Source organism: Vespa crabro, chromosome 9 (assembly GCF_910589235.1).
Source record: "Vespa crabro chromosome 9, iyVesCrab1.2, whole genome shotgun sequence".
Lineage (NCBI taxonomy): Eukaryota > Metazoa > Arthropoda > Insecta > Hymenoptera > Vespidae > Vespa > Vespa crabro.
In genome coordinates this window covers 3025001-3035000 of record NC_060963.1, presented here as the reverse complement: position 1 = coordinate 3035000, position 10000 = coordinate 3025001, and the positions used below count along the sequence as shown (strand labels likewise).

The 10000-nt window shown below is 28.2% G+C and overlaps 1 protein-coding gene across 3 annotated transcripts in view; it reads left to right on the top strand.

Annotated features, from left to right (window-relative positions):
• The window catches only part of LOC124426505 (zinc finger protein 497-like), a 43177-nt gene that overhangs the window by 773 nt on the left and 32404 nt on the right, over nucleotides 1–10000 (top strand). The window lies entirely within an intron of this gene.

The window sequence follows — 10000 nt, the reverse complement described above, 5'->3', positions numbered from 1 at the left end:
TTTCCCGCCGTTCTAGCACGGCTACGTCGTCCCGTTATCCCCACTTATGGGCCATCGCGCGGCTCCCCCACTCTGCCCCACTCTCCCACTCGTATCGCTCTGGCTCCTATGCCGCCGTGCGACACACGCGCCGTGCGCGTCGCACGCGAAAACAAGTCGCGGCTAAATGAACGTAGGAACATAGGAACGATTGAACGAACGAACATAGGAACGTAGGAACATAGGAACAAAGGAACGATGGAACTAAGGAACGATGGAACTAAGGAACGTATGAACGAACAGCCGGCAGAAGTGGTCTCTCCTCTCTCTTTCTCTCTCTCTCTCTCTCTCTCGATGTTTCAAACGCGCCGACGACTATAAGTAGAGTGAGAGAAAGAGAGAAAGAGAAAGAGCGCGAGAGAGAGAGTTAGGAGAGAGAAGAGAGACACGTGGTTTTAACGAGTTTTTCGAAGAATTCTAAAGTAAAAGAAACAATGAATAATAAAATAACAAACGGTTCTGTTCATATTTTATAAACCTAGCCTAAGATACGCGTATGGGTGGTTGGGGGAGAAAGAGAAAGAGTATAGGGACTGTCTTTTATAAATTGCTTTCCAACCTTTTTTTTTTTTTTTTTTTTTTTATCGATGATGAACGAGATAATAGGATTAATTAGAAAATTCTTTTATTTTTAATTTTTTTTTTCTTTTTTTTTTTTTTTTTCCTTATATTATACCAAGAAGAAATGTTTCGAGAAAAGAAGAGAGAGAGAGAGAGAGAGAGAGAGAGACAGATCAGCGTCTTTATTTATAGTTTTGATAAGCCACGAAACACGAAGAACGAGTCGACGTGGGACGGTAACGCGTTCGACGAACAATCCAATTGGAAGCTATTTAAAGTCGAAAAAGGGGGGCTTGTATGCGTGGGACAGGAGGCTTGTTCGCGCCGACCAGATAACGTCCGAAGAGGAGACAAAGTACCGTGGACTCTCGTTCGCGTTCTCTCTACGATCGAGGGATAGCGATTTAACGAGGGAGAGACGATTATTCTTCGTATAATGATTTATATTATAGGAACAAACGGCTTTGCCGAACTCTAAACGAACACTAACGTTATTTTTTTTTTATTTCTTTTTTTATTTATTTATTTATTTTTTTCTTTTTTGTTATCATCCGTGTCAACCGTTCTTTTTAATACGGATTGTTCGTATCGTTCGATAATTTTTTATTTGAAAAAAAAAAAAAAAAAAAAAAAGAAAAAGAAGAAAGAAAGAAAAAAAATAACATTTTTTTTTTTTTTTTTTTTTTTTTCTAGTATATTTTATGTATTCAAAAATTTCAACGACGCCTACTCGGATTTTGATTTAAAATAGAAATTTCGGATAAGTTAATATGAAATTTCGAATGTTCATTATTGCGTCAGTCAGTGCTCAAAACGCGATTGGATCGTTCGATGTTTTTCTATCTAGGGTGGGGGGTGGGATGGGGTGAGGGGAGGAAACAAAAAGGAAAAAAAAAACATTTTATTTAATATATTATATACATGTAAAATTTCAACGACGCTTGCTCGGGAATATATATATATATATATATATATATATATATATATATATATATATATTTAGATAGAAATTTCAGATAACTTTTTCTATAATTTCGAATTTTTATTATTGCGTTAGTTATTTCCCCGGACACGTTGGTACGTTCAGATGTATTTTATATCTGGGGGGGAAAAAAAAAGAAAAAAAAAAAATAAATAAATAAAAAATAAAAAATAAAAATACTTTGTTTAGTATATATCGTACTATAAAAATTTCAGCTTTACTTTCTCAGATTTTTTTTTTTTTTTTTTTATTTACATTTAAATAGAAATTTTAGATAAATTAATTTCCGCTTTCGAATTTTTATTGTTACGTTAGCTAATCTCCAACACTTCGAAATGTTTCAATTTTTTTATATCGGAAAAAATAACATTAAAAATAACATTTCGTTTGGCATTTACTTCTTTCCTTTTCTCTCTCTCCCTTTTTTTTTCTTTTTTCTTTTCTTTTTTCTTTTTTTTCTTTTTTCTTTTTTTTTTTTTCTTTTTTTTTTTTTTTTTTTTTATTATTAATACTAAAAATTTCAATTTCACTTCCTCAGATTTTTTATTTACATTTAGATACAAATTTTTGTAGATAACGTGTTATTTCATTTAAAATTTTTATTATTGCGTTAGGTAATCCACCAACACGTTGGAACGTTCAATATTTTTTATAATTCAACAAGAAATATAACATTTCATTTAATACTTTTTCTATTAAAAATTGCAACGTTCTTATATACACTCTCTCTCTCTCTCTCTTTCTCTCTCTATCTCTATCTATCTCTCTCTCTCTCTCTCTCTCTCTCTTGGACTTTTATTTAGATACAAATTTTAGATAATATTTAATCTCTAATTTCGACGATACACGAAACTACGTACTTAAACTCATCACGTTTGCTTTTCTCGATAAAGAAAGGAAGAAAAAAGGGAAGAGAGAAAAAAAGGCAAAGAAAAAGAAGGAAAGAAAAAAGAAAAGAAGGAAAAGGGTTGAGATCGTTCGACTCATCCTTTAAGAAAGATTTTATCGAATTATGTAAGAGTGTCTCTTGCTAACTTTCCTTTATCGCTGCATTATAAATGTACCGTACATACTCTTAATAACACGCACGAGAACCACACGCAACTTCATAACCATTCAATTTATCTTGGAACAGTATCTGTAATTTTATTCTCTCTCTCTCTCTCTCTCTCTCTCTCTCTCTCTCTCTCTCTCTTTCTCTCTGTAGTTTTTCTTTTCCTTTTTCTTTTTTTTTTCCTCTCTTTTTTTATCTTTGTATTTTTTTTTCTTCTTCTTTAAATCACCGACAACAGTCGAACGAAACAAATCTTCTTTGGAGTTATAAAATATTCAATATATAGAATATATTTTTGTTGATAACGATTAAGTAAAAATTAATGTTCTTTTTAATGTACGATATATTAAAAAAAAAAAAATTTTTTTTGTATAAGTATATATATATATATATGTGTGTGTGTGTGTGTGTGTGTGTATGTGTGTGTGTATACTACAATTGAAAATTATGAGAAAAATCGAATATTCATGGAAAGGAAACTATGAGAAGAAAAAAAGAAAAAAAGAAAAAGAAGAAGAAAGAAAAAAAAAAAAAAGAAAAACCAACAACAGGAAAAAAGATTAATGTATGAACAAAGAAAGATCTTAGAAAGAGAAATCCAATCTTAGAAAGAGGGGAAAAAGAAAATTACTCCAAAATTATAATACCATACAATGGTTACATTATAAATTATTTACAATAATATAATAATTTGCGTGCGTGCATGCGTGCACGATTATAAAATAATTAAATGCATACAATAATATTATAATTATAAACATATATCAAATGATATAACAACGACGACGACAACGACAACAACAAGAACAAACAAAATAAAAAGAATAAACAAAATAAAACACAATACATAGGTATATTATATCGATAAGTCAAATAAGTATTGCTTATATAAATCTTATATAGGAGTATATATCGATAATGTAGAATGATTCAGCGTCTAAGCGAAAAGTAGCCAAGGAGAAAGATTCGGAGTCTCGATTTTTGGTGATCCTCAGACGAGGGGAATCGTGTCCGGGACACGAAGTGGTTCCCGCCGGTCAAGGTGAACGTCGGAGCCGGTTCGTAATGCGAGGGAGCTAAAGAGAGAAGGATAGATAGATGGAGAGACAAAGACAGAGAGAAAGAGAGAGAGAGAGAGAGAGAGAGAGAGGGAGAGAGAGGGAGGGAGAGGATCTCGACAAGATCCACCTCTTTGTAGCCACGATCGAGCTACGATCGTCCGATCATTTGATCATCGTAGTTTCGTCGTCATTTCGTCGTCATCATTATTGTCATCGTCGTCATCGTCAATATAATCTTAATCTTAGACTTCGTAACGTCATCGACGTTTTTAAAATGCTCATTATTACAGGTTCATTCATTCCCAAAGAATTTTACATCACATAAATCTTATATATATATATATATATATTTTTTTTTTCCTTTTCTAAATCACCAACAACAGTCGAACGAAACAAATCTTCTTTGGAGTTATAAAATATTCAATATAGAATATATATTTTTGTTGATGACAATTAAATAAAAATTAATGTTCTTTTCAATGTACGATATATTAAAAAGAAAAATTTTTTTTGTGTATATGTATATGTATATATATATATATATATATATATATATATATATATACATATATATACATTCATATAAATGTTTTAAATTTATTTTTTTCTTTCCTCTCTCTAAATCTCTCTCTCTCTCTCTCTCTGTCTCTTTCTCTTTAAATTTTTCTAAATTTTTCTAAATCTTTCTACCTCTTTTTTCTTTTCTTTTTTTCTTTTCTTTTTTTTTTCTTCTTTCTTCAATTATACCCGCAATGATCCTCACATTGTCTCATATATTTTAATTTTGTCATGTCGGACTGCCCGTATCTTATTTAGGAATATTAGTAGGTATTCGCAAGAGGAATCTTGAAAAAGAAAAAGAAAAAAAAAAGAAAAGAGAGAGAGAGAGAGAGAGAGAGAGAGAGAGAGAGAGTGAGAGAAAAGAACAGAAGAAAAAAGAGAATTATTCCTACTTCAAGCAAATTCAATGGAAAATTTCATTAGAATTTCAGAATTTATTTTTTCATCAAATATCGAGTCACTTTAAAAGGATAAAAAAGAAAAATATTATGTGAGATTACGTTGTATAAAATGTTAGGAAATTTTGAAGAAAGAAAGTTTATCGACGATTCAATAGATATTTCATTGGAACTTTGGTAGTTTGTTTGTTTGTTTGTTTTTTTTTTTTTTTTTTTTTTTTTTTTTTTTTTTTTTTCCATTAAAAATTCAGAACTTCAAGAAGATGTCTTAAAATACAAAGGTACAAGTGATATTACAGTTATCATAAGTTTCACATTAGCAGCTATCGCTACTATTAGAAATTATAAGATACGCAGTTAGAAATCTTGATAACAAATCGTATCTTAATAAATTCTCCGCGAGAAATTTCATTCGGAAATGTGGAAAGATTGAATTGATCCGTTAAAAAATCATTCAACAAATCGAACATTATAGTATAGTCGAAGGAAAATGTTGAGAGAGAGAGAGAGAGAGAGAGAGAGAGAAAAAAAAGAAGAGAAAAAAAAATGAAAGTATACAGATAACCTTGTGTTATAAAATTTGATGTTAAGAGTCATTAATTAATTCCCCGTCAAGGATAAAATGCGACTTGTTAAAATTCATCCATTTAAAAATTCTCTGAATAAAAATATTGATCGTAACTACGAAATTGATCTTTACCGATTAATAAACGTCAAACTCTAATAAAAAGAATCATCAGAAGGAAATATTTAAATGAATTAATCCATCCAAATAATTGTCTATAATGTTCAATAAAAATTTCCTTCGGAACTTATCGTCTGAGTTTTGATTATACATTGAAATCGTTCAACGCGAATTATACTGCAATATAGTCGAGGGAAATGTTTAAAACAATCATAGTATGCAAATAATCACGTGTAAAATTTATTGCAAGTCACACTGTTAATAATCGAACGAATAATTTGAATGTGTTAAACGAAAACAGTCGATAGGATTTAATTAGAATATAATTCTCCGTAACTTTGAATCTTAATATACACATATATATATATATATATATATATGTATATATGTATATATATGTATTATATATATATATATATATATACACGCTTTGAACAGAGAGGTTTGTGATAGGCGCGATAGAAAGATCGCAGAACAAATTAAAATGTCCACTTTCGATCGTGACTGGTAGAATGTCGAATGGAGCACGTAACAAATTTGAAATCCGTTGCAATTTCGTTGCATTCAGGAGCAATCGTATTTGACAGACGCAAGCCGGTAAAAACATAGATATCCGACTGTCAACGGGACCAACGACGTTTTGATCCTTTTGATTCTGCGCTCGCTTGGCCAACAGACTTCAAAGATACTTTCTCTTATTTACGAGAATCGATTCGTCTATAATAGTAGGTTGTTGTTAGACGGTAAGAAGAGAAAGAGAGAGAAAGATAGAGAGAGAGAGAGAGAGAAAGATGCTGCGTTGTAACGGTATAAATACTTTGTGACTAAACGATTAGCAAAGTTGAACACTTCTTCGCGATAATCCGACGACTTTGCAACTTTCAACGATTAAAACGCTGACTGAGAAAATAGAAAGAGAAAGAAGAAATATATATATATATATGTGTGTGTGTGTATTTTTTTTCTTTTTTTTTTTTAGTCTACGATACGAAATGAAATCTTTTCGTTTCAGTTTCTTTCTGAACTTTTATTTATTTGTTTCTCTTGCAAATAACTTTTTTTTTTTGTTTTCTTTTTTGTTTTTTTTTTTCTCTGCACTTCTCTGATCAAATATTTATATATTTAGACGATACAATTTTTAAAAAAATTCTCGAGAGATGGAGATGTTAATTTAAAAAAAGCGAGAAGAAAAAAAAGAAAAAGAAAGAAAAAAAAGGAAAAAAGTGTAATAAATAATAGAGATAAGAACGAATGAAATTATACAGTAGATAAGTTACAAAAAACTAGAGAGCATATGTTTTATTTATGATGATATGATGATGATGGTAATGATGATCATGACGATCGGAATATTTAAATATCTAATGTAGATTTTAATATAAATTCCTTATCTAATGATAATCCGAATATCTAAATAATATTTACATTAAATTTTAATATTAGTTTCTTATCTAATGAATAACGAAGGAATACCTTAAATATTTACTTTTTACATTTTAATATAGATTTCTTATCTAATGAATAATCGGAATATCTTAAATATTTACTTTACATTTTAATATAGGTTTTTCTTATCTAATGATAATCCGATATATATATATATATATATATATATATATATATATATAAACACATATACATATACACATACACATTTAAATATCTAATGTACATTTTAATATAGGTCTCTTATCGTTAGAACATTCGGATATCAATTTAATCCGATTAGAAATTTATATTAATATTTTATAATAATTATAATAACAAAAATAATAACAATAATAATAATAACAATATGTAAATATTTGATATTGAATTAATCAGAATAAAAAAATTAGACATATATTTACTTAAAAAAAAAAAAAAAAGAAAAGAGAGAGAGAGAGAGAGAGAGAGAGAGAGAGAAAGAACTTTGTATTTTTTTCTTGTTCGAAATATATATATATATATATATATACACATTTAAATATCTAATATACATTTTAATATAGATCCCTTATCGTTAGAACATTCGGATATCCATTTTATCTGATTAGAAATTTATTTTAATATTTTATAATAATTATAATAAGAAAAATAATAACAATAATAATAATAATAATAATAATAACAATATGTAAATATTTGATATTGAATTAATCAGAATAAAAAAATTAGACATATGTTTACTTTAAAAATAAAAAAGAAAAAAGAGAGAGAGAGAGAGAGAGAGAGAGAGAGAGAGAAAGAAAGATCTTTGTACTTTTTTCTTCTTTGAAATACTTGGTACATCTAGCTGTTAAACGAACGATCGTTGTTCGCTGAGCAAAGTACCGAATGAAAAGTTTACGAGACAGTTTCGCAATAACATTCACACGCGCACACGTACACACACACACACACACGCGCGCGCGCACGCACACAAATAGAGAGAGAGAGAGAGAGAGATAGAGAGAGAGAATTCCTTTCTATGTGTGGTTTATCGGTATATATCTACCATTTGGCAAATATTCTTTACAATTTTTCCTTATTCACAAGAATGAGATTCTCTTCCATAGTTGTCATAGTTGGTATTATAATCCTGTTAACACGTAATATTAACCTTGAATGAGGTCTACGAAAAGAAAGAAGGCCACATAGATCTCTACTCATATCTTTTATATGTCCCTTGACACTTCGATTCTAAGAGAGGGGAAAAAAAAAAATAAATAAAAATGAAAAGACGAAGAAGAAGGAAATAGAAGGAGTAATAAAAAAAGAAGAAGAAAAAGTAACCATAGCTATTGTTATTAAGGAACAACTGGTTTTAAATCAACTTATTGGCTAAATACAATTCGGACGAAACAATCCTAAATAATATTTCATGATTAAGATCGATTGCTCTTTTTTGAGCTTGATTAATTTTTTCTGTTCTTTTTTTTTTCCCCCGGATTGTACAATTTTACAAAACTAAGAAACTCGTCGCAGAAAGAAATAGAGTCGATCTATAAAGTCTCAAAAAAGAATAGTAATAGTGATCGTAAATAATAGTAATAGTAATAGTAATAGTAATAGTAATCGAAACTTTTGAAGACACAACTTTAATTTCACACCTTTCGTATCTTCTTTTCGGGTTTTTTGGAAAAAAAAAAAAAAAAAACAAGAAAAAAAGAAAAAAGAAAAAGCAAATCCCGATCTTTTTTGTTTTGTTTTCTCTCTCTCTCTCTCTCTCAAAAAAAAAATATTGATATTTAAAAAATTTAATTAGAATACTAGAAAGAAATTGGAAAAAAATAACTTTGTAAATTAATACTTGGTTAATCGTGATATTTCTTTTCTCTCTTTTTTTTATTTTTTCTTTTTTTTTCTGTTTATCCCGATTAGAAGAGTCAAATAATTTTCAATAATTAAATAATTATATCGGTATTAATTTCGTTAATTGCAAAATTAAAAACAAAAAAAAAAGAAACCTATTAACTCGATAAAGAAAATCTAATATTTTTCTATTCTTTTTTTTTTTTTTTTTTCTTCTTATAATCAAAGAACATTTATCTTTTTATTCAAGATCATTTATTTATTTATTTTTTTTTTTTATATAAGATTATGTACTTATTCAAGATTATTTATTTTTAATTTAACAATGTTTTTAAGTCGTTCGACATTATTGTATTAATTCATTTGAAAATTCTTTTCTATCATTCGCAAATTTATATAATTTTTATTCGAAAAATAATTTTTATAATATTTATAATTTTTAATTATTAATTTTAAATTTCGATATCTTGACGTATACATCGATATAGATCGATATAGATCGATCAAAAATCTTTTCTATTCGAATAGATCCAGAAATTATAAAAAATATATATATATATATATGTATATATAATTCTTGAAAGATTAGAATTGTTATTAGCGTTTTTCTAATACTCCTTTTTTTTTTTTCTTCCCATAAAATAAAAGAAAATATTTGCGAAGACTCTTTAAACTTTCAAGATGGTCAACAGCGGATATACGTAGTATTGTACATATAAATACACACACACACATACACACACATCAGTATGGATCGTTCATACTTGACTCCTTCGTCGACTTCTTATCAGTTGAGCAATAGGGAGATAAAGGCAAACGCACGGTAGTACCGCAAGATCTTTCATATTCTCTTTTTCGAGATTCCCATCAAGAAAATAATTTTTTTTTCTCTTTCTCTTTTGTCCATTTTTTTTCTTTTTCTTTTTTTTCTTTTTTTTTTTTTTTTTTTTTCTTTAACCGGTTAACACATTTTTTAACCAACTGAAATCCTTTCAACGCGAAGAATTTATTATTTACATACGTCAGTCTCGTTAATCTTTTCTAATCTGATCCTTTTTTTTCTTTTTTCTTTCTTTTCTTTTTTTTTTTTCTCTTTTTTTTTTCCTTTTCTTCTTATGAAACAAAATTATGCCATTATGTTAATAATGTAAGTAATTCAAGTAAACTTACTTGAATAAACAATTAATCCTTTCTTATAGACGGACGAATCAAAAATTTATTTTCATATGAAAAAAGAAGATAGATAAAATATGAATATTGTAATATGAATGTGCGAACAAGTATTTTGGGATTGAAAATTGAAAATTTGTAAAAATGATTATTCTTTTCTTTTCCTTTTTTTTTTTTTTTTTTTTTTTTCTTTTTTTTCCCCTTTAATCTTCCTCA